Raw genomic sequence first — 27,256 nt, 5'->3', positions numbered from 1 at the left:
AGTGTTACCAGCTTTTTGTCAGGTCCATTCGTTAAACAATATTGTACGCGTTGAAAATATCTATCAACACTGTTGACAATAGGGTTTTTGGTTTCTTCTAATAATATAACGGAGAAATTGAGAAACCACCAGGCCCGGTTTTATTGAGGCAAGCCTTCCGACCAAAAATGCCTACTTATAAAAGTCAAGGGATTTTTTCAACGATAGTTAACAAGATGAATGTGGGCAGTGAGATAAAATAAAGTGAATACATGATAAAGGGGTAAAAAAAGGACAACACAAAGACCACAAGGGGAAAAAATACGATCAACATCACTCTACATTTGCATACACTCTACTTACTTTGCACCAATTTTACGGGACGGAAATATTGAAATGTCAATCCTTTTGGGGTAGGTACTTACTTATTTTGTAATTATTTTAGTACAAATGCATTTTATCAATGTTATAAAAAATTGTACTTATTTCGTTCGAATTATATATAAGTACCTTATAACAATTATCTAACTGTCAAAACATATAGTAGGTACATCATCATCATCAGGGGCGCGACAACCCGGTGTGGGTCTTGGCCTCTCCATCAGCTCCCTCCACCTGTCCCTATCCAGTATGGCCGCTTTTCAATTAGGTACCCCCCCCATAATACGGCTGTCACTGGCAGCTCCACCCAACCAGCGAATCTTTGGCCTGCCTATTCTTTTACGCCCTATTGGATTGCTGGACATCACTCTCTTTGCAGGTTCATTGTCATTCATACGGAGCACATGACCTAGCCATGGCAGTCTCTCAATCTTAATTAATTCAACTGCGCTGCAATCTTCGTACAGCCCGTAAAGCTCAGCATTAGAATCTTCTCCTCCAATTGGTGCCATCCCTGATCGGTCCATATATACGGTGGAGAATTTTTTATTCAAAAATGTTCAGAGCTTATTTCGCAGAGTTAATGTTTAGGTTTCAAATGCGTAGGTGAGCACTGGCTTTACATAGTAGGTACATACTATAATTTTATTCATTTATGCGGGTCTATTCTATACACAAGACTGCTTTCGGTCCGCTACGGCAACCTAATAGGTTAGGAAGGTTCCGAATTATTATCACTAAAATTCTTATTGTAACAATAATTACAATATTTAGTTATAATTATTACTGTTACAGTAAGTCCCATGTTTCAACAGCACCTGTCTTCCCTGTCACAAATTTTAGATTTTACTTATTGTAATTGTTGCAATCAGTAGTGTTAATAATTCGGAATTAATATTCAGCGACAGTAACGGATCAAAAGCAGGCATTAGGATAGAATAGACCCGCTGAGACCGCATGACTGCTAGAGCTAGAATTCGATTACAAAAATAGGGCAACACTGGTCTATGGCAACTGTCACACATGTCTGACACGTTGTCTTGCTGTACGGAATAATACGATTTAACTTAAGCCGAAAAATGGATATAAAGCAGGAACCAGAAGACAATGAATATGATATCGAAGGACGGCCGCGAAGTCCCGTTTGGGTCGACGTTACGATAAAGCGATCAAACAGCTCTGACGCTATAGATTCTTCAAACCAGCATTTTGATCAAGCCGGTCAGAGTTTTGAGGTTAGTTCTTAAATAAATATGACAATGGTTAAAACATAACCAAGAATTTTATATAGAATGAATCCCTATAAGAAATTTTGAAGACGGTCTGATATTCGAATCAAGCTGATACTGGTAAATATAGCAAAGGGTGGATGTAGGCTGTTGAGATCCGACATAAATAAATAGCGTAGATATTGGTTTTCATTGAACTAAAGGTACGATGAATAAAAAGTATTTGTTAGTTTTCAAAATTCAATTAAGCCCGCCTATCCAAGCCAAAGTCGAAAATATTCGTATATCAATAAAACATCAATAATTCTTAAATCATATATATTTTTTTTATTTTAGATAGATATTTTATAAATAGAAGATTTTTTTATCGATTATGGTTTAATTTATGAGGGCTTAATGAAGTTTAGAAAACTAACCAACACTAGAGTATGTCTTCTATAAGCTGGCGTGCGGTTCTCCCCCCCCCCCAGCCGCTTCAGCATCCATCTCGTTCCCTCCCATTGAAAACTTGCAACAGTTGAACGCGATGGCACAATGCTTTCCGTGTGACGTGTACGCCAGTTTATAAATTACTCTAGACTCTAGCTGTTATAATATGTATTCTTAATCAATGAAAAAAATAAGTATGTCTAAAAAAGTATGCCCTAGTTGAATATTGTATTGTATTGAATTTTAATAACTAACCTCGACCATCTGTAAATTATTGTATTCTTAATTCAATCAAAATAAATAAGTATGACTGACAAAGTTTAGTGTGCTGAAAACAAACGGATGTTTTGCGTTCTGACTTGACGATAACCTACGCATGCATTTCTTGGTTTTTTACGTGATTATTCATCTTAATAACAATGGTCAATCTATTTCTCTAATATGGCAATATGCGATTCGCGAAAAATGTCAAATTGAACTCGAATCTAATTATATACTAGCCAATGCTATGCATTACATACTTACCTAGATATTCGAGGCTTATAGCGCCATTTAGTACACGTGCATGGATTTACTTGCAGCAATAGTGTGTATTTTAAACTATTGCCTACCTACTCTCGTGAAAATCGGTTAACCTCAAAATGAGTCTGCGCGTTCGTTTATTTCCGGCATTTCACCACTATCGTTCTACAGCGCAGGCGCAGATATGAACAATACCATCTGTCGTGTAAAAATTCAGAAGCTTCCGAACTTTTTTGATTCATGCATGCGACCTTACAACTTGCATGGTAATACGTGTTTACATGTGCATTTTATTGTTATGGCCGCGATAATACGTATTGTCAGAAATTAATATAACATGCAAGTGTAAACGAGGTAGTATTTTGGCAACACCTGCAAATAGAAACATGCATGTAAATAATTTAATAAATCTGTGAAACTACAATAAATAAATTGTTTAAATTAGTAATAACTTTTAAAGACTGATATCATAGTAATGTAATATCTCATTAGTTAACTCCATGAATTTCGAATACGTTACCATTGTTCCTAGAATGCACGATTTTACACCTCTTGGATGTAATATTTTTATTACAAGAAATGAAAATATAATTAATATTAAATTCTACAGGTTTTTAAAAGGTTTGTCGATAACTATTTCGGTTGTAACACCATTATCAAGACTATTCAGATAGGCCGTTTGCCTTTGCTTAAATACTATACGTGTATAGATAGAGACAGAATACATTTTCTTATTCGTTCCAGCAATATTATGAATTTGTACACTTATTATTAATTGCAATATTATTAATACTTTGAAAACCCTAAGTGGTTTTTTTTATTTTAAATGGATATCAAAAATTTCTTAATTTATCAAAATTACAGTGTTTGAGTACTTTGGTTATTTATTGATAATATTAATTAATTAAAATCTTATTAGTACAATTGTCTTAATCGTGTGTTTAAGCTTTCTCCAACTCTCTCGGTCCTGTGTCGTTCGCTGCCACGTATTTCCGCCGAACTTTACCAGTTCGTCAATCCAGCAGCTTTTAGGCTGACCCCGTGTGCGTTTCGTGCCCCTTGGGTACCACTGGATAACGACATTTGTCCAGCGGCCGTCTTTTCGTCGAGCAATGTGCCCTGCCCATCTCCATTTCAGCTGTTTGGCAACGTCTATTACATTGCGTACTCCTGTCTGCTTCCGAACCTATTCGTTTATCTGACGGTCCTTTCGCGTGATGCCCAACATACACCTCTCCATGCCTCGCTGTGCGACTCTTAGCATTTGGGCATCTCTCGTGTTGAGGGTCCACAACTCGCAGCCATACGTGAGCACGGGTAGCACACATGTGTCGAACACCCTATGCTAAAGACACAATGGTAGGTCACTCTTGAAGATACTATTCAGACGTCCAAAAGCACTCCATCCCAGCTTTGTTCTTCGAGCAATTTCATCGTGCATGCTTCCGTCTATGGACACCTGCTGTTCGAGATAGACGTAGCTGCTGACTTGCTCGAGTTGGGTGCCATTAATACAGATAATCGCAGGGTCCGAAAAACAGTTCCTCATCACTTTTGTCTTTGAGACGTTTATCTTTAGACCAACCGTTTGACTGACATTTGCGAGTTCTTGCATTCTACCTTGGAGGTCTTTCGGGTCATGTAAAAGTATAACAATATAATCTGCAAAGCGCACGTGACTGTGGTGCACCCCATTAATTGGAACCCCCTTTTTCCTCCCAATCAAGTTTCCTAAATAAGTCCTCAAGAGTACCGGTGAATAGTTTAGGTGAAATGGTATCACCTTGCCGGACACCTTTGTTAATGGGGAATTTACACGACCGTTTGTGGAGTTTCACGCATGCTGTGGCATCACTGTATATACTGTTCAATATGTTTATGTAGCGTCTGGAAATTCATCGGTTGCTAAGGGCGTCTATAATAGAAGATTTTTCATTGAATCAAATGTCTTCTCATAATCAATGAAACCAAGGTATTGTGGCAGTCTGTATTCTTGATACCGTTCTATAACTTCTTTGACGACTTGGATGTGGTCCATCGTGCTATAGCCTCTTCTGAACCCAGCTTGCTCTCTCGATTGATTCTCATCTAGAGCAGTTTCTAGGCGGTTGGAGAGTATTTTTGTAAAAACTTTGTACAGAATTGGCAATAAGCTGATTGGTCGATATTTTTTCGGGACTTCCTGATCTCCCTTTTTATGGAGGATGATGATCGAGGCACTTTTCCACGCCTTTGGGACATTTTCTTTGCACAGGCAGGTTGTGAACAGCCGTGCTAGCACTTCGTTCACGGTCTGTCCGGCTCTCTTGAGAATGTCGATCGTAAGCCCATCTTCTCCTGGAGCTTTTCCATTTTTCATGCTTCTTATTGCATACTCTACCTCGTTGGTAGTGACTTCAAGAAGACAGTTTTCTTCATCATCCTTCCTTAGATGGTTTGAACTAATCGCATTTTTTCCATTTTCGTCATTATAGAATTCCACTACTCTGTTCAATAAACTATCCCAGTTTCGCAAAACAGTAGTGCCGTCCTCCGCTTTTAGTGCTGTGATTTGCCTTCTCCTTATCCCCAACCGTTGTTTGTTTTTGTTCTCCCTGACTTCTCCCTGCTTCCACAGTAACCTGTATCAGCGTCATATTAAATCTACTGAGGTCTTCACGTATGTTTTTACGGAGAGTTTTGCAAAGAGTAGAGTATTCGGTATCGTTTGATACTTGAATATGACTCTTTGTTTCCCTTCGCTGTTTCATTAGATTTAACGTATTGGTTGAAAGCTTTTTTGGGGGTGCGGGCTCTGATACGACTTTGTCTGGTTATTTTGCAGACTTTAGTATTATGCGCGTTATGCTTTCTGCATTTGAGAGGGAGATAGGATCATTTAAAGCATGGAAAGATGTAAGTCTATTTGTCAGTTTGATCTGAAATTCGGCTTTGCTTCTCAAGTGTATAATCAGCAGTTTGGATCTTTCGAGTTTATAATGTTTATAATGGTATTGAATTTATTAATTATTATAATGAGTTATAATTACCTTCAGATTATTCTTAATGATAATATACATTATATCAAAATAAGGTATGTCTAGTACTAGTGGTAATTGTGATAGTAGTAATAGTACTAGTACCCTTGTAATACTAGTAATTGTTAATTTTGTAGAATTTTCGTGCTTCAATAAACAGAATTAAAACACAAACACTTTCTTTCTTTGTGTGGCATTGCAATGCATGCCGGGTACTCGCTGGTTAGAAATTACCTATGTATACATTTAATAAAGAATTGAACTATGTATGAGAGTTAATATAAAATTATTGATATAAAATTAGCTGCATACAATTTAATCATAATATTATATAGTACATTCCGTCTATACATATAATATAGATTTTATCTCGTTGTAGATTTCTACCCAGCGACGTGTCACTGAGTTTCCCAATACGGATGGCAGCCGACAACCCACAATTGATGGAAACCAAGATGGGGTGATAGACTATTCAGAAATAACTATAGATGAACAAAATATAAAAAAGGAAGTATCCGCAGACAATGCTCCGAAGGTGGCTGTAATGGTGTTGAGAAGAGTAGTGCATTATCCGCGAAATTTTATTTGCAATATCTGTAATGCAGTCTTAGAATCCTCTAGTATTTTAAGAAGTCACAAAACTATTCACAATGATACTAATGAAAATAGTGAAACGCATGGCCGTTCCCATTTGCGTTGTGTTAAAATATATAAGAAAACAGACATGAGCGAAAGACTATTAAAGTGCGATATATGTTCTTATACATGCAAACTCTCTCATCACCTTAAATCACACAAAATGACACATACTGGTGAAAAACCATATAAATGCGATCTGTGTTCGTTTTCATGTAAACATTCACATAACCTGAAAACACACAAAATTTCGCATACTGGTGAAAAACCATATAAATGTAAAGTGTGTTCATATACATGCAGACAATCACATCACATGAAAACACACAAAATGTCGCATACTGGTGAAAAACCATATAAATGCGATGTGTGTTTGTTTTCATGTAAATATTCACATCGCATGAAAACACACAAAATGTCGCATACTGGTGAAAAACCATATAAATGCGATGTGTGTTCGTTTTCATGTAAACATTCACATCACATGAAAACACACAAAATGTCGCATACTGGTGAAAAACCATATAAATGCAATGTGTGTTCTTACACATGCCAACGATCACAAAACCTCAAAATTCACAAAATGTTGCATACTGGTGAAAAACCATATAAATGCGATGTGTGTTCTTATACATGCAGACAATCACAAAGCCTAAAATCACACAAAATGTCTCATACTGGTGAAAAACCATATAAATGCGATGTGTGTTCTTATACATGCAGACAATCACAAAACCTAAAAGCACACAAAATGTCGCATACTGGTGAAAAACCATATAAATGCGATGTGTGTTCGTTTTCTTGTAAACATTCACATCACATGAAAACACACAAAATGTCGCATACTGGTGAAAAACCATATAAATGCAATGTGTGTTCTTACACATGCCAAAAATCACAAGACCTCAAAATTCACAAAATGTGGCATACTGGTGAAAAACCATATAAATGCGATGTGTGTTCTTATACATGCAGACAATCACAAAGCCTAAAATCACACAAAAAGACTCATACTGGTGAAAAACCATATAAATGCGATGTGTGTTCTTATAAATGCAGACAATCACATCAGCTGAAAAGACACAAAGTGACACATACTGGTGATAAACCATATATATGCAATGTGTGTTCTTATAAATGCACTCGGGCAGAAAACTTGAAAAGACACAAAATATCACATTAAGACGAAAAGCCGATATTTGCATTTATACTTGCAAACAGTCATGAACCCGATAAGATCACACAAAATGTCACACATGAGGGATGCTTCTTGTAAATAATAATAATATAACCATAAGTATTAAAATGAGATAATACATCGCTTGAATAGTAACTCTAAAATTGTTCATCCAACGTATGCTACCACTGGTCACGCATGCCTGTAAAACATAGACTTGTTATATACGATATCGCAATTCGGCATGGAAAGGTGCATGTCAGGCATAATGTCACTAATCAATTACCTTCGAATTTACTTGCGAAAATTTCCTTCCAAAATTAACATTTTAAATTCAAATATTTCGAAATATGGCGTACTATTTCTGAGCATATTATAATACTAGCTGACCCGGCAAACTTCGTACCGCCTCAGAATCATTATACTTGTGTTAACTTATTAGCTGAATTATATTCAGTGTTTTATTAAGTTAAAATGAATACTCAAAATGAATAAGTTAAATATATGTGCAAAAATCAAATCAAAATGAAAAGTATTTTAATTACATTAAACTGTACACCCACGATGACCGCGTAGATTAACCGCCTGTCTATAGTGTCCAGGGTACCAGGTTCGAATCCTGGGTCTGGCAAGTTCACATATTGTTTTTCAATTTGTGCATTAGTCAGAGTATTGTCCTAATACGTTGAGCAAGTGGCTGACATCCATTTTTCGTAAAAATAAAAACTGTTAATACAAACCTCCACTTTGTGGAGGCCCATATGATCCTATGAGGATCGGACATGGTCAAAAGAAAAAAAAAGAATGTAATTTACGTAGCAGCTAGGCTTTGTTGAAGCGAATCGAAATGATTCGCGTAGCATTGTTGCACTACTTTCTGTTAAAGTATTTGCTGGATGGGTTGCACTCAGGTCGATTCCCTTCATTGAAGCACCTTGTGATATACGACATTTATCGTTTTGTTGTCAGGTGCGAAAACAAATAAAGCAGATGGTTTGCCGACACATGAATATTTTACGTACAATATAATTTACTGTGAGAGAAACATTCATTTTATAGATTCAGGCCACAAACACTCAAGGATTGGCCTTGTAATTTGTTGATCGTCATGCCGAATGCAAGACAAATTGGAAATTGAATTCGTTTAAACTCGAATGGCATATCAGTTGGGATAATCGAAATTCTCGGAATGAGAACTTCCTCACCTTTGAACATTCCTTTGATTATCGTCGCGTGAATCAAATTGCCCATGAGTTTTCTCACCACCAAACGCGTTCCGTTACATAGTTTTGGTTGGTTCAGATTTCAAAGCATGATGACTACCGATGGATGAACCCTCAGTTGTAAATTGTGCGGTGGCAAGCCAGTCAGATCCAATGAGTTTAAAAATTCAGTTGGATAGTTGGTTGCTTCGTCTTCGTTTGTTACACAGTCGATAGATTTGAAGGAATGCAGTGGACCAACGATTTGATTTTGAATTGTGAAGTTTAAGTGATCCACATCTTTGTTCTTTGCCGCAAGAATGCTCGTTCACTCAACCAATTGTGATTTTTGTGGATAGCAATGATATTCGGTAACACTTTGTTGATGAGTTCGTCCATAGTTGAGACTAAATTGCAAAAATTCGGCGGACACGAATTCAATCCGTTCGATTCATCAACAGGAACACGGCCGTTACCGATAGTCAGCAATTGCTTGGAGAAATCTTCGGCAGATGGATCGTTTAGCAATGCAATTCGCATGTTTGTCGTCAGCTGAAGTTTCTTCACATAGCGCCACAGAGTCGATGATTTGAGGCAAGCATTTATTTCATCGGCAGCGGCCGATTTTGGAATGCCTGGTAGTGTTTGGCGGAAATCGCCTGATATTCATTGCGCCTCCAAAACTTCTTGAAACGACGCAGATCTTTCATAGTTCGATTAAGTGCTTTCAATGCGCGTTTGTGCGCCATTTTACATTCATCCCAGTTGATGATTTTACTTGCTAATAAAACTTGGGCCATTACTGAGTGTTTCGCAATGTTGCATGTCGGTTTTTCAGTCGTTTGCAGGTTTAAGGGCAATTTCAACTTTGAATGAGGCGTTCGGCATCCTTCTAGCAACCTGGCCGCTATCCCAGAAGAAGCATTTGCTACAGCATTTTCAGATCTCGCACTCACAGTATCCAAAATCAATGACATGCGGAATGTCTTCATACTTCCACCGGGCGCCTCGAGGAAAAATAAGCCACCATTTTCATCATTCATTGATGTATCGTACACTTCTTTCTGTTGGGGATTCAACAGTAGTACATTCATTCAAACTGATTGGTTCAATGCATCTCGATCATAATATTCACATTCATGTTCCAATTCTCGATTGAAAGCGTCGTACATTCCACGATGTGGCGTTGGCATTCCTAACTAACAAATTGCTGCACGTGAGGTAACACATGTCTTCGAGCAAAAGCAAAGCCTGGTTATGTATCTCCTCATTCACCTCGAGATCGGGATTCCCTGAACTGACACGAATTCGATGTAAAATGTCTTCTGACATGTCATCCTTGTATTTGTTCTACAGTTCAGGTGGATTCGATGGGAAGCATGTCGAAATAATGATAGTAGATAAAGTGCGTATCTGACTTATAGATGCAGAAACAATTGCTTCAGCGATTGTCATATCGCAATGAGTATCGTTTTCTAGCAAATTGAGCTGTTGACATGAAGCACGAAATGTTGGGCACACTACACCATTGACAGTTAGACATTTCGACTATCATTCTTTCTTTTGTTTGTTAGTTGCTTATTGTTTCTGTCATGAATCAGAGATGGCGTTGTATACGGATTTAAATTTTTTGTGATTTACTTTTATTTTCAAATGCGCGAATGGTCCATTGTTCAAAATGTCAAAATGTATGAGAAAATAAATTTTATTCAAAATTTTCTTTTCCTTGAATTTTTCCGATGTTTTAATAGTTATTATGCTATTCGGGGCTGAGACAAATCCTACAAATGAAAGATCGTAAAAATCGGTCCAGCCGTTCTCGAGTTATAAATGGTGTAACTAACCCGACTTTCTTTTACCTATATATATAGATTTAAATTAATCAATAGTCTTTCAGAACGCTTAGAATTCTTACTGTCAAGAATTAAATTTAACACGCACAGATTAAATATTAAATTTATCCTTACGTCATTTCAATTTACACATTCAAACAGATAAAGCCAATTCAGGTTACTATTGTCTGGTAGCATCACTCTTAATAACTATGAATCATTATAGTGATCGAAAACTGTTTAGTTTTCACACCTCTTTTACTAAATTATATTGCTCCAAAATCTACTACTTATTGTAACTGGACTTATTAAAGTATTAGATACCTAAGTGTTTTTCACTTTGATTGATTTGTAATAGCTCTCTATTATATATTTCAGAACTATATTTATTGTTTGATTTTTAATTATGCTCTGTGTTCGCCTATTGTAAGGACCATCACTTATTCTTGTATCTAATTCCGATTATTATACTATTTTGTGATTGACATACATCAAACAAATATCAAAATACCGTGACATTACGTGATAGTACGCGATGTGATAGAGATGTCGCCAACCAGATTAAATAATAATTTGCTGGACATGTTGCTCGGTGAGTAGACAACTGATGGGTAAATCCTGTCATATCGTTAGTGTTTTCCATACGTCACTTAATGACCACAAATACACGCTTAAACCCGCTGGATAGACGAACTAATAATGTTCGATAGACAGCGATGATCGATACTGAGAAGAGTGGAAGGAGCTATGAGAAGCCTTCATCAACCAGTGGATCGACGCCAGTTGATGATGATGAAATGGTCTATTCATTTTTATTATATTGCTGAAAACTGTTAAATAGTTTGCCTTAGATTAAATATAATAATATTATGTAGTGTTATTGTAATATCTACTATAGATAGATTAACGTAATCTATAAATAGGTTAAAGATGTAATTTTACTGTTAATAATAAAATATGTTTGCTTTATTTTAAATTTATATAAGAACCTTTTTCTTCTCTTTTCTTGTATAATTATTATATTAATTGTATTCTTTGTTTTACTTGTATTTTTCAACATAATATAATGCATATTATTATAAGCATATAATGCGACGTTGAGAGTGAGTCGTAAATCAATGCATCATTATGGTCGGGAAAGTTTCAAAAACTGGTTATTTAAAAAACTTTAAAATGTCCCACTGTTTGCAAATAATAATTACTTACCTACCTGCAGAAAATTCCCCAGGGGCGTCTGATAGGGTGAACAAACACCTGTTGGCCATATAATGTTGCGAAGTGGGAAGGTGGTTTTATATAATGTAAAACCCCACTATTGTGTATATTAGTAAGATTCCTTTCTTTCTTCCTATTTTAATTATTTATGTTTATGTATAACTTATTATGTAAAAAATAAAATACTTGTAAAAATGTAAAAACTGTGCATAAATAAAATAACTTGTGGTTACGCTCGGGAATATATGATTTTTTCATTCACACCTCTCCCTTTGAACGAAATCACGACTAGAACTTTTCTTGCATCAATTTGACAGTTACCAGATGTCTTTGATTACAGCGGCCCTCGTAGTGCAGCGCGTAATGCGCTGGACATATATCCGGGGTTTCCGAGTTCGACCACGGTGACGTCACAATACATTTATGTGATAGCCTCATAACTTGGTTGTCCGTGACTCGTTTTTATTACTGATAATTTAAAGCAGGTAGGTAAGAATTTGGGTGGAATGAGAATCAATTAAAATCGATGGGAATATAGCCATAGAAAGGTAAACTAGATACCTAATTGATAAGGTTTTATTTCTAAGTAATGATTCATTGTTAGCAGAGGAACCAATATTTTGTTATAAGTCATGTTGGGTCACTACTGTGGTATTATTATGTGTGGGTTGAGGATGATGATAATGAAGTCTACGATGTAGCAGGGTGAGATTTATTAGCAGCGTATCGGTAAAATAGTATATTATACAATTATAGTACATATAATCTACTGAGATAGTTACGAGCTAGGTACTTGGATTCGAGTGACATTTACATAAATTATTCTTCGTTATTTATACAATAAAAAGTAAAACATTAACATTAAGCTCTGGTACATAATCATATTGGACTAATTATAGAGTCAGCGTTTTAAACCGAGTAGCTTGTGAAATATTATTTATTATTGCAGTCGTAAGAAAATATGACACCACGAAAAATGATTATTCGGCTAATACACCGTAATGTTATAATGTGTTGTGCTATGATGTAAAAATATACCGTATCTAATATCGCCAATCAACTTGCTGATCTAGCTAAGAGGTGTTTGCTGGAAATTCATTCGCTAGGAAAATATTATTGCAGAATAATTTGATACATTAAACAATAGATATTTGATCACTATTATACTACAGCTACAGTCATCTTACTGACTGGACTGACTGGTAAACTTTAAGAATTGAATAATAACAAATGTAAAGTTAGGTAATATGACGTATAAAACTAGCAAGTAACGAAGATTTCTGATAAGCAAAAGGAGTAGGGCTCTGAGATAAGTACTACTTCACCCTGTCTCACCCCACCATATGGGTAAGCACAAGTTCGCGCTTTTTCCTTTGGTCTATCGCCAACACTCGCAATGGCAGATCTGAGATAAAGGCGTATCAATATTAGCATTGCTCGATCTCGACGGTTAAGAATAATTTGCTGAATAGGTTATTCATGTAGGGTTTAGGGTTTTTTTATTGTAAATCGCAATATTGCAACATATATTTTTTTATTACTTTTAGATAGGTATACGTTGACTATATTCTTTTTTTAAAATAACAGGCTACAAGACTTAATGACAGTAGTGTAGTTGTTTCTTTTCGGACCCTTTTGTATATCTAGTTTTCACTTTTTTTTTAAATTCACAAACATAATTATTAATTAACACTTAGGAAACAGATAATTTTGCATTTTAATGGCTGAATGTTTCAATTAGTTTTAACCAACGTATATTTAAGTAAAAGTATTATAATGAAAACCAATTAAAACAAAAATAAATTATTATATAGACACTAGTTAATAATATTATTTAAAGGGATATACATTTAAAATATTGCCACATACACTTTTAAAACATCTTCATTGCTAGTATTTGCATTAGAATTACTATAGAAATTGAAAATGTTATAAGTAAGGATGGCTTAGTTGTTTGCAGTTGTGATCGATGTAACGAATTGATAGCAAACAAAAATATATTTTTTTTGTAACAAACTGAACTGTTATGGTTTTCCACTCGAATGTCTCAATTTTTGCCTTTTAAGATTACTGAGCTTCGTACATTTATATATGCATACCTCGCATTGATGTGGTTTGTCACTAGTATGTGTCAATTTATGAATTTTGAGACTACTAATTTGCACAAATCTTTTAAAAGACACATCGCATTGATGTGGTTTTTCACCAGTGTGTGTCCATTTGTGTGTTTTGAGATGACCAGTTTGCAGAAATCTTTTAAACACACATCGCATTGATGTTGTTTTTTGCCAGTATGTATTATTTTATGTTTTTTGAGGTCAATATTTCGCTGAAAAAAATTAAAACACACATCGCATTGATGTGGTTTTTCACCAGTGTGTGTCATTTTGTGTGTTTTAAGATGACCAGTTTGCAGAAATCTATTAAAACACACATCGCATTGATGTGGTTTTTCGCCAGTATGTGTCATTTTATGTTTTTTGAGATTACAATTGAATTGAAATCTTTTAAAATACACATCGCATTGATGTGGTTTCTCACCAGTATGTGTCATTTTGTGTGTTTTGAGATGAGCATTTTGCAGAAATCTTTTAAAGCACACATCGCATTGAAGTGGTTTTTCGCCAGTATGTATCATTTTATGTTTTTATGATTAATCATTTGCAGAAATCTTTTAAAACACACATCGCATTGATGTGGTTTTTCGTCAGTATGTATAATTTTAAGTTTTTTGATTTCACTATTTCGCTGAAAAAATTTAAAACACACATCGCATTGAAGTTTTTTTTCTCCAGTATGTGTTTTCTTGTGAATACCACGCTTCGATATTTTATATGATTGATCATTGCATTCACTATGTTTTTCGCCAGTATGCGTCTCATATGACTCAATCTGCTTATACTTCATGCACGAAATGCATTGACTATTTAGATGATTTACAGAACCAAACACTCCACAACAGTCTTTGTAAATAAAGTTACGCGGAAAAAATGTATGACTTCTCAACATAATTCGAACTTCCTTGTGCACGTATATATTCTGAACTCCCTTTTTGATGTTTTGTTCATCTATTGTTATCTCTGAATGGTGTTTTGTCATATCTCTGACGTAATTGGTTGCATGTGCTATTTTATTGTAGACCAGGTTATTGTCCACTGTATCTTTTCTCACGATGTCCAGTGGTTTACTGTAACATACTTTGAAATACTGCTGAGTAGAGATCTATAAAAACATAGAGTTGGTATGTTCAATTTAATTATATTAAAATAAATAATTTATGATTGTGTCCCCTAATATCGGATTGATAGGTACTATTTGGTTTGATAGTTAATTGTTTTAAAATATTAAAAAGTGTGTAAAAATTATTAAAAGTTAACGTGTTACCTACTATGACAATTTAAAGTTCTGTCGAGCTTAAAATTAAACTTTATATTTGATCGTACCTACTTGATCTATATGATGAGAGCAGCTAGGTCGAGGATTCTAATTTTTAATGTGGTTGATTGCGTTGTCATCAAATTTTTCTTTGATGACGATTCCTTCATCATCATTCTCAGACTTTATATTAATCATACCGTTTTCAAGCTTCTGCAAATAACATAATTATTAATATAAAGTATAACTGTAATAATAGAATAATATTACCTATGATTATTAATGTAAAGGTGTCCAAAAATTCACGCAAGATACGTATGTTGCGCCATTTGTGCAGTAAAGTGTCGTCAACTCAGGATAATTCAGGAATATTAAAAATGGAGTGCTACACGAACGAACAACGCGTTCTCATTATTGATCAATATTTTAAAAAATAAGGTCGGAATAGTGATTTAACTTCATCACCTGTGAAGAGATTAGTTAAAAAAATTCAGGTACTGGATCAATTAATTGGTGATCGTATACAGTCAGGCCGTACTTCAAAAAGTCATTCAACCCAAAACATCGAAACAGTTCGTTAGAGTGTTGCTGGTAGACCAAAACATCAATTATTCGGCACCGCGGTCAAGAATTGGACATTTCGAGATGCTCCTTGCGTGTGGCAAATTTCGATTACAATTTTAATTACATAAGATACTCCGTGCAGTTCTGGAGATAAATTTTTTGCAACACGTTACTCACGATGTAAAATCCAATGAGTAAACAAGATATCTGGGTGTCCAACGTCTTTAACTTTTGCACAACTTCTGAACGATGTCCAGTAATGCTTGTGACATCATCTATGCACACCCCCATACATTTCTTCCATTCTATACTGTGTTACAGGAAATAACCATTAATTTCATTGAAGTTTTGAGACCCGGTTGTTCTACCCGGTAAGGATAGCGAACAGAGGTGTTCATCCTATAATCAGGCAATCAAACCTGACAAAACAAAGAAGAATAGCTTTGTTAAGTTGTCTGATATTTCGTCGAGTTGAATCGAATAAAACGTAGAATTTTTCATAAGTGCGATCACTTGATTTTCAATATCTTCAGCCATGTCTTCATTTCTGCGTTGCACTTTGCTAGCGGACATAGAAATTCCTTTCAGTTTGGCAAGACAACAGGCAAGACGAAATTAAATCTTCTCCAAACGTATACGGTTTTTTACATTTCGCGATTTGAAGTGCTATCAAATAAGAACATTTTACCAAGGACTTATCTTCAACAATGCTAATGAACTTTTTGCTTTCAAAATTTGTCACTAGTCCTTTGGAAGTAGTCAATTGGCTTATTAGCTAAATCCGGAAAAATATTATAAGAATATACTGAAACTATTTAATAAATACGAAAATAGCAAATGTATTACAATTACTCATCGGATTACCAAAATTCTCTCACGGACCACCGGTTGAGTACCGCTGCTCTATAGGACTATGACAGGTCATCCATTGACAACAACGGGAGGAGCGGAAAAGGTAGGAGCAGTCGTAGTGAATGTATCGGCTTTTTACTTGAGTCGGAAATGGCTGGAGGCATCATCGGACCATTTTTTGATATTCCAACTTTTTTTAACCTAAATTGCAAGAGAAAGATGTGGATAACATGTGAGTTCTTCAAGCCGATACCACATGCCATACATCCCGAGAAATAATTCAAATACTGCATGATCCATTTCCTGGACGAATAATTTCCCGTTTTAGTGACAAGAAATGGCTGCCCAGATCATGCGATTTAACGGCGTCGTCCTTTTTTCTTTAAGAGTTTTTTGAAGTCTAAGGTTTATGCCATACATCCCGAGAAATAATTCAAATACTGCATGATCCATTTCCTGGACGAATAATTTCCCGTTTTAGTGACAAGAAATGGCTGCCCAGATCATGCGATTTAACGGCGTCGTCCTTTTTTCTTTAAGAGTTTTTTGAAGTCTAAGGTTTATGCCAACAAGCCTCAAAGAAGTAAATTGAACACTGTATCAACGAAATTCAGCCACATTCATGCGAAACGGTCATGGAGAATGTCGATAAAAGAGTGCGTATGTGCCAGCAAAGCCAACGAAGCCATTAACCCTGATATTCTATTTATCTATTCCATACATACAGTAAATCTAATGAAACAATACAAATTTTACAATTTTTAATGAAAAACTGTGTTTTCTATCAACATTACTTGTTGCGCGAACAGTTGGCCGTCAAGATCCGCACAACTAATCAGACGCATTTGCTGTCATTGAACAAATAATACAATTTTCATTTTCAAGTTCAGTTGTTGGTTAGTTTTTAAAATTCATTCACATCCTGCCCCCACAAAACTTAAAAATTAAGGTAAGCTTAGGGCGATTCGGTATTTCTATTTATTTTCATATAATTCATATTATTTCTACTTATTTGTTTTCGTTGAAATAAGAAAACATAATATTAAAAATTTATTATGCCCCGCCCCACCTTACCAACCAAAAAACGATAAAAAATATTCTTATATCTATTAAATATCTAAAATGATGTATTGATTAAAGGCATAATTATAAATATTTTTAGTGGATAAACACATATTTTGACTTATTTATACCATGGCTTGGATTAGACAGTGTTTCATGGAATTTAAAAAACTACACATTGTAGTCTGAATTCAATGAAAGCAAATACGTTTGACTGACAAAGTTTAGTGTAGGTACTGTAAAACAGTGAAACCATTATGATCAACCGGAGTTAATCTACCGCTGGGGTAGGCCTCCCACAGCTCATTCTGCCGCTATTAGTGGCCACCATACTCACTGGGCAATATCCTAGTACAATGCCATTTTATTAGTTTAGCAATATCTAGAGGGGGGAAAAGGCAGATACAGCAAAGGCGAAGTTCTTCAGCAACATGTCCTTTTCTTTGTGTCCGGGGGGATTGACATCTTCGACGACGACAGAGGGCGGTGGATCCGGCAGGCTCTGGAATACGATATTACCTTTAACAAGTTTATTGATTTTTGCAGGAGTCCGCACTCGAATGCCGGCTAGCGGAATAATAGGAGGTTGGTGGCAACTGGCGTCGTATCGTCCCACGAAATTTCAAAATCCCCAGAATCAAGGATGTCGGAGAGGTTAATTATATTATCCATGTTTACAGTAACGAGAATGAACCAAGACTATATCAAATACAGGTAGTATGCGGAGTTTTATACTTACACAAATCGTACGTGCCGATAACATGTCTAGACATGTGCAGGATATGCTTGACCGAGACTGACTTTGAATAACCCGTTGACCGGTCGAGTAAAGGTGACTTTCAAAAACCCGTCGACCGGGTGAGACGAGGTGACCGCTATTGACTTTAGGAAAACCGGTATCGAAAGGTGAGCGTATGCATATTTAATGCGGGTAGAGGTGAGCGTATGCAAATGAGAATAACCGTCCTGCATAATTAAATTGCCACATGCCGGATATGCAAACAAATATATATATAAGTACAGCGCAATAGACAATTCGACACAGTTAGAAATGGCAAGTCGCAAAATATATTACTATCACATCGCGTACTTTTGTCTGCCTCACCTTAGAGCTCTCACAGACGGGATTCCGGTGTCGAGCCACCGAAGAATCCAGCCACTCTACACTGCAGTGGCTATAGCAGCCACTGAATTCATATCGCACAATCACAACTAAACTGCCACAAGTGCAACATTATATGATTTGAGTTAATTATTACGTTTAATCGCTTCACCACGGAACATTTAATTATTATTTAAATACCACGTTTAAATAACATGCTGATTATATATAATGGCCACCAAATGAGGATACAACAGCTGTGCTGTCAGCGCTGTAAGGATTAATAGTCTATCATTCATAGTAGGGGAAATGTGTTCAAAATGGCACAGTGGGGAAAAATAAACTTTTGCTCTACTGGCGAAATGGTGCAGTCTAACATGATGCAACTAGCTCAGGAACAATGCATGACCCTTCTTTTAAATATTCAGCCATATTGAGTTTACTCAAAACAGCCGTACAAGAAGATACAGTGGAAAGATTTGTGAACCAAACGAATATTTTTGCAGCTTGTCGACAAGAGGTAATATTACATGTATTTTATATTATTAAATCTATATATATATATATATATATAAACCAGCTTAAGTAGCCGTTATTAGTGTTACGATGTAAATTTATCATAATTACTGAAGTGTATACTGCATTTTTTTTTACGAATTTGCCAAATTCATTTGATTGGGATAAAATGGCATACATTATGGTAGGCTAAAACGGCATATTATGTGATTTATGATTTTATTGTTTCTGAAAGATTATGTTCCGAAATTACCTACGTAAAACTCTGTAAGAGACATGGGATACAATGAAAATAAATCAGGCAGTTTAAGCTGTGAAAATGAATGGAAGAACTTAAAGAAGGCATTTTTTAAATAGAAATAAAACAATAAAAACGGAGATAAACATCTTGGAAGATTTATGACTACTTTTCCAGTGGAAATTGAATGTCAAAATATGAAATTTTTATTTGATAATATATTTTTGTTTCTATTTTTGACAAATATTTATGTCGTTTACCATTTTGTACAACCGGAGGGGTGAAATTATTTTTAACTACACGTTTTTACTTCTTATTTTTAAAGTAGTTTTACTTTATTCGTGCTCCGTTTTTATAATAAATTATACGTTTTGATATTATTTTTTTCATTAAACTAAACACTATGCCATTTTGTACACCCTTCTCCTACATGTACCGAAAATTTCATATCTATAAGTCAAAAGATCGTTCAATTTCTAAATATATTTCGAAAACACAGTACAAAAATGTGAAAGGTAAAACCAATTTTGCGTTAGGCGGTTTAATTTAAATGGTGCGGTTTCATTACGTTCGTCTAATTAATAATCTAATATATAAAAATTAATATTTGTGTGTTTGTTTGTTCGTATTGAATGCGCAGCCATACCGTTCATCCGATTGCGATAAAACTTTGTAAACTTATTGCTTGCACTTGCGCGAAGAGTATAGGCTATACTAATATATAAAAATGAATGTCTGTATGTCTGTCTCTGTGTGTCTGTCCCGTATGCGTTCCTATACCATTCATCCGATTGCGATGAAATTTTGGTAAGTGGTTGTATGCACACCCATAAAGGTTTCTGAATTAGAAAAATCATCATCTTCTTCTTCTTCTATTCTATATTTTTCTATTCGTATGGTTCCTATACCATTCATCCGATTGCAATGAAATTTTGGTAAGTGGTTGTATGCACACCCATGAAGGTTTCTGAATTAGAAAAATCATCATTTTCTTCTTCTTCTTCATTCTATCTTCTTTTATTCGTATGGTTCCTATACCATTCATCCGATTGCGATGAAACCTTTGTCAGTTGTTGTGTTAACACCCGCAAAGGTTTCTGAAATAGTACAATTATCTTCTTCTTCTTCTTCTTCTTCATTCTATCTTCTTTTATTCGTATGGTCCCTATACCATTCATCCGATTCCAATGAAACCTTCGTCAGTTTTTGTGGTAACACCCGCAATGGTTTTTGAATAAGTACAACCATCTTCTTCTTCTTCTTCTATTCTATATTTTTCTATTCGTATGGTTCCTATACCATTCATCCGATTGCAATGAAATTTTGGTAAGTGGTTATATGCACACCCATGAAGGTTTTTGAATTAGAAAAATCATCATTTTCTTCTTCTTCTTCATTCTATCTTCTTTTATTCGCATGGTACCTATACCATTCATCCGATTGCGATGAAACCTTCGTCAGTTGTTGTGTTAACACCCGCAAAGGTTACTGAAATAGTACAACCATCTTCTTCTTCTTCTTCTTCTTCTTCATTCTATCTTCTTTTATTCGTATGGTCCTTATACCATTCATCCGATTGCAATGAAACCTTCGTCAGTTTTTATGGTAACACCCGCAATGGTTTTTGAATTAGTACAACCATCTTCTTCTTCTTCTTCTATTCTATATTTTTCTATTCGTATGCGTTCCTATTCCATTCATCCGATTGCAATAAAATTTTCGTCAGTAATTGTGCCAACACCCGCGAAGGTTTCTGAATTAGTACAACCATCTTCTTCTTCTTCTTCAATCTATCTTCTTTTATTCGTATGGTCCCTATACCATTCATCCGATTGCGATGAAACCTTCGTCAGTTGTTGTGGTAACATCCGCAATGGTTTTTGAATTAGTACAACTATCTTCTTCTTCTTCTTCTTCTTCTTCTATTCTATATTCTTCTATTCGTATGCGTTTCTATTCCATTCATCCGATTGCAATAAAAATTTCGTCAGTAATTGTGCCAACACCCGCGAAGGTTTCTGAATTAGTACAACCATCTTCTTCTTCTATTCTATCTTCTTCTATTCGTATGCGTTCCTATACCATTCATCCGATTTCAATGAAACTTTGGTGAGTTGTCGTGCGCATGCCCACGAAGATTTCTGAATTAGAAAATCATGTTCTACTTCTATTCGTATGCGTTCCTATACCATTCATCCGATTGCAATGACATTTTGATCAAGTGTTGTGCCCTTGCCCGCAAAGGTTTCCGAATTAGTACAATCATCTTTTTCTTCTTCTATTTGTATGCGTTCTTATGCCATTCATCCGATTGTGATGAAATTTTGACCAGTTGTTGTGCACACGCCCGCGAAGGTTTTTGAATTAGTACAACCATCTTCTTCTTCTTCTATTCGTATGCGTTCCTATACCATTAATCCGATTGCAACGAAACTTTGGTGAGTTGTCATGCGCATGCCCACAAAGATTTCTGAATTAGAAAATCATCTTCTTCTACTATTTGTATGCGTTCCTATACCATTCATCCGATTGCGATGAAACTTTTGTCAGTTGTTGTGCCAACACCCGCGAAGGTTTCTGAATTAGTACAACCATCTTCTTCTTCTATTCTATCTTCTTCTATTCGTATGCGTTCCTATACCATTCATCCGATTTCAATGAAACTTTGGTGAGTTGTCGTGCGCATGCCCACGAAGATTTCTGAATTAGAAAATCATGTTCTACTTCTATTCGTATGCGTTCCTATACCATTCATCCGATTGCAATGACATTTTGATCAAGTGTTGTGCCCTTGTCCGCAAAGGTTTCCGAATTAGTACAATCATCTTTTTCTTCTTCTATTTGTATGCGTTCTTATGCCATTCATCCGATTGTGATGAAATTTTGACCAGTTGTTGTGCACACGCCCGCGAAGGTTTTTGAATTAGTACAACCATCTTCTTCTTCTTCTATTCGTATGCGTTCCTATACCATTAATCCGATTGCAACGAAACTTTGGTGAGTTGTCATGCGCATGCCCACAAAGATTTCTGAATTAGAAAATCATCTTCTTCTACTATTTGTATGCGTTCCTATACCATTCATCCGATTGCGATGAAACTTTTGTCAGTTGTTGTGCCAACACCCGCGAAGGTTTCTGAATTAGTACAACCATCTTCTTCTTCTATTCTATCTTCTTCTATTCGTATGCGTTCCTATACCATTCATCCGATTTCAATGAAACTTTGGTGAGTTGTCGTGCGCATGCCCACGAAGATTTCTGAATTAGAAAATCATGTTCTACTTCTATTCGTATGCGTTCCTATACCATTCATCCGATTGCAATGACATTTTGATCAAGTGTTGTGCCCTTGCCCGCAAAGGTTTCCGAATTAGTACAATCATCTTTTTCTTCTTCTATTTGTATGCGTTCTTATGCCATTCATCCGATTGTGATGAAGTTTTGACCAGTTGTTGTGCGCACGCCCGCAAAGGTTTCTGAATTAGTAAAACCATCTTTTTCTTCTTCTATTTGTATGCGTTCTTATGCCATTCATCCGATTGTGATGAAATTTTGACCAGTTGTTGTGCACACGCCCGCGAAGGTTTTTGAATTAGTACAACCATCTTCTTCTTCTTCTATTCGTATGCGTTCCTATACCATTAATCCGATTGCAATGAAACTTTGGTGAGTTGTCATGCGCATGCCCACAAAGATTTCTGAATTAGAAAATCATCTTCTTCTACTATTCGTATGCGTTCCTATACCATTCATCCGATTGCGATGAAACTTTTGTCAGTTGTTGTGCGCACACCTGCGATGGTTTCTAAATTATTATTATATAAAATACAAAGTTTGTTGTTTGTTTGTTCCATCTAATTTTGTTTTTTTTTTTTTACTACATATTAATAACATTAATAACGTTTTAATATTTTGGATTCGATTTTAATTTAGTGTTCTTATGTTTGACCTTTACTCCTATTAGAATTATTTTCATATTGCCATATTGTATTACACTGATATTTTAATATTAAAAAATAATTACCTTTTATTATTTTTCAAATATCTAAGATAAATATAACCACGAAGCGACCCTGTGCGAAGCCGGGTACTTCAGCTAGTAATATAATAATAATCACATGTTGGTCGACGAATACAATACTATTATTATTATTACGTATTATTATTACGACGTTGAATCATAAATAAATAATTACTTGCCGCAATAAAAATGTTCTTTAGTCGATGCAGCAATAACAAACCATTTATTTTATACAATGCGTATAGAATACGTTGTTTAATAATTATATTATATCTAATAGCTTTTTCGCAGGTACCTATAACTAATATAGATACATATAAATACCAACTAATATTTACCTAAAGTAATACTATAACTAACTAAAATATACTAAACGTTAATTTATTTAGATTTAGAATATTTTATATCTACTAATCCGAAATGTCACACTATACCACTTACCGTGATTAAATTAGTTATAAGACGTTAAGTAGATAAAATGCAGGCTAACGTTCATTTCTAAAAGAACACACGCCCGTTCTATTCAATCATGTATTTAGGTATTACAGGAGCGAAGGGTGAAGGTAGGCTGTTAAGATCCGCCATAATTAGTGCACATTAAACTTTTTTAGTCATACGTATTTGTTTTTATTGAACAATTTACAGATATTATTGGTTAGATTTTTAAAATCAATTAAACCCTGCCTTAACCAAACCATACTAATTTTGGTATATTTTGGGCGTTACGACAAAATTGTGCATACCTTTTCATTCATACTTATTTGTTTTCGTTGGATTAAGAATAAATATCATTACACATTTTGTTGGTTGTTTTTTTTTAATTCATTAAGCCTTGTCTAAACCAAACTATAAAAGATTAAAAAAAATTATTCTATCTTTAAAATATTCAAAGTTATGTATGGTTTAATTGCATAATTTTAGATATTTTATAGATAGGTATTTTTTTACTATTATCTATTATGGCTTGGTTTCGCAGGGTTTAATTGAATTAAAAAAACGAAACAACAGCTTCTGTAAATTGTGGTGTTATTTCAATGAAAAAAATACTAATACCTGATAAAGTTTAGTGTGCACTATATATAGTGGATCTTAACAGCCTACCTCCACCCTTCGCTACTGAGGTATTATTATTTGATTTAAATATATATAACGTGGAAAGACACATGATTCATGACATGCAACGGCAGGTACCTTCCTACATATTTCATTCAAAAAACACTTTTAGAAAATAAAAGGTTTTTATTTTTTTTACTTGTTCCACATTTTATTTCATAATTTTGATATACAAGCGCTTTTATCCTAGCGTAAATTTTCAATTGAATGACAGTAAAAAATATAGGTACATATTATTGAATAAAAAAAAATTATAGAGAACGTCGGTTTCGATTGTTTACTTAAATTAATATTAACTTGTTGGTGATATTTGTACTTATTTATATACATTATGAGATTGCCTAATTTTATCATAGAAAAATTTGCTGTGTTTAAAATTCACCTACCGTATGTTAAAAAAAAGGTTCCCTATCAATGACAAATTTTGTATTGTACATTGTAGTGATGAACGCTCGATAAATACAAACTTCATTATTCCCATCCTAACCATATAATAAAAAAATATATTTCCTATCTATAAAATATCCAAAGTTGTGTACCTATAATTTAATCACATAATTTTAGATATTTTAGATGCCTATTAATATTAATTATGCGTCAATGATAAATTAAAATCTACAAAATAAATAGCGCCGAGGAGTTCAATGAAAAGACAATAGGTAATTAGACCTGGCTTCAGCAATAAAAATAATTACACGACAAAGTATGGTAAATATATTGAGAGAAAAACTTGTTAGTATTTATTTATTTACATACCTACTTAAGTAGGTATTTTGAAGATGCTCGACCAAACTGATCTATTTGATTATAAACTATTTTCAATAATGAATTTCATCAAATCGATCGTAAGAAATTTTCTCACCAACACCACCATCTGTAAATTGTCTTTTTTATTGAAAACAGAATAATATCAATTTTTTTTTCAGAATCTGGATCAGTATGAAACACTGTTTTCATTTATGCATTTTATTTTGAAGAAATTTCTATTTAGCTAAAAAACATGCCTATTAATATTAATTATGTTTCAATGATAAATTCAATTTCAATAATAATAATAGCACACGTGTCGCCGCATCAAAGCGGTCTTTGTATTAATTATTATTATTATTACGATGGCCGGAGTTTCGACCGAGGCAATGAATAAAAAAAGGTAATAAAAACCGCGTTTGCAAATAATAATGAGTTCGAGCGGCTTGACATTGTGGCGGGCAAAGGAAAAGTGTGCGATTCTAGTAAACACGAGTATCTTCCGTCTGAACGTTCCCATTTAGTTATGTGTAAATGCGGAATCTCCGCCACACAGGTGGCTTAAAAAAAGTGCGATACGGGTGTCTTCCGTCTGAACGCTCCCATTTAGTTATGTGTAAATGCGGAATCGAGCCACGCCGGTGGCTCGACACCGGAATCCCGTCTGAAAGAGGGCTTAGTCTTGTCGTGTGAAATCTAACATGCACCTCACCATAATATGTTGTAGCCACTAGCAATGTTACGACAATTTTTTACACTATTCGCACACATTAGTTGGTTATTATAATTTAAACATAAATCTGTTGAAATCAACTTTTGCTGATAGTCATTCTCATAGTGTGTCTTTGACAGGGTTGACAAAATCATGTTTTTTATGATGTAGGTAAAAAAGTGATGCGTAATAAGCGGCGTCTACATATTATGACCTGAAACGATTGTGGATATTTTTAACCTCCGCCCCCCCTCCCCATCGACACATTTTGGCACATTAACGTTTACCCCCCCCCCCCCCCCGACGCCTGCATATATTACGTCACATTTTTGACACCCCACAAAAAATAGAGAACTGTATTAATTTTTAAATAAGTATATATCTTTAAATCCCCGATCGCCAATAATGTGTATTCAGATCCTTTTCTATTTTTTGTTTAATTTGTATCTCACATTTACTCCCACCCCTCGTAACGAATCATCACAGACTCCCCCTTTAGAGTGTGACGACATATATGGACGGCCCCTAAACTGCTTGCCTGACATAATCAAGAAAAAATATCATTATCAATAATTAATAGCTATTCGATGGTGTAATAAAACACGTCCTTACTGTGTTACGAGAATATCTACTAAATAGGTAGGTAGGTACATGTCTAAATATTTGTTGCTTTACTTATAATTGTTCACAGTAAGCGTATAATAAAATCAAGCGGCAACACGATCGAGTTGGTACCTGAATCGTGCCGTGTAATTGCTCACCATGAACATTGACTCTCGTTGCGTCTGCGAGTCTACTGGTGTAAATAGGATTTTCGAAGAAAAAACCAATGCACAAACACTATTTTGTTTTAGCCCGGCAACAGAATAGTAGGTAATTATGTTTTTGCAGCTTTGTAGAATTTACTTCCGTTTAGAAATTGACTTCAACTTCACTGACAAAACTATGAATACATTCGCCTAAACAAATTAGGAATCAACTTACTTCCTTGAAGTGGATACTATCGCTATCTTCGCCGATGTTTTCCTGTTTGACTGACACGTCAAATTTACCCTTCCTCTTGAAGTGGTTTACGTCAATCCATTGGTATGCACCGTCGCTGATGACCTCCGCCGGTTCGTCACGCAAAATTCCATCGTTTGTTTCAGTTTTTACTTCCATTTTATTCAATATTTCACACCAAAGTCTTTAAATTATTACTTCAGAACGGCGTAGTTTGTTACTGTCATAGACAAATTAATATACTAATTCAGTGTTGCCGACATTCATTCGCAAAACATGCCAGATGGCAAAATAAAAAGATAGATTTTTATATAGGTAGGTGCCTAGTTTCA

The 27,256-nt window shown here is 35.0% G+C and overlaps 1 long non-coding RNA gene across 6 annotated transcripts; it reads right to left on the bottom strand.

The window, feature by feature from the left end:
* Positions 1-12,210: 12,210 nt before the first annotated feature.
* LOC147076626 (uncharacterized) lies at positions 12,211-27,160 on the bottom strand. 6 transcript variants are annotated; one of them, XR_015069335.1, is made up of 4 exons: positions 26,907-27,160; positions 17,810-17,974; positions 15,067-15,207; positions 12,233-14,841 (listed from the first exon to the last, which is right to left on the bottom strand). It is a non-coding gene; the product is annotated as an uncharacterized LOC147076626 (long non-coding RNA). The 6 variants fall into 6 exon arrangements; XR_015069334.1 differs by having other exon boundaries at positions 12,211-14,841; positions 15,067-17,974; positions 26,907-27,145; XR_015069338.1 differs by lacking the exon at positions 17,810-17,974 and having other exon boundaries at positions 12,230-14,816; positions 26,907-27,145.
* Positions 27,161-27,256: the final 96 nt, after the last annotated feature.

Source organism: Rhyacophila brunnea, unplaced genomic scaffold (assembly GCF_057557595.1).
Source record: "Rhyacophila brunnea isolate RB1 unplaced genomic scaffold, BYU_Rbru_1.0 scaffold_13, whole genome shotgun sequence".
NCBI classification, from domain to species: domain Eukaryota; kingdom Metazoa; phylum Arthropoda; class Insecta; order Trichoptera; family Rhyacophilidae; genus Rhyacophila; species Rhyacophila brunnea.
The sequence above is the reverse complement of the archived record's forward strand: the minus strand, read 5'-3'. Positions and strand labels throughout refer to the sequence as shown.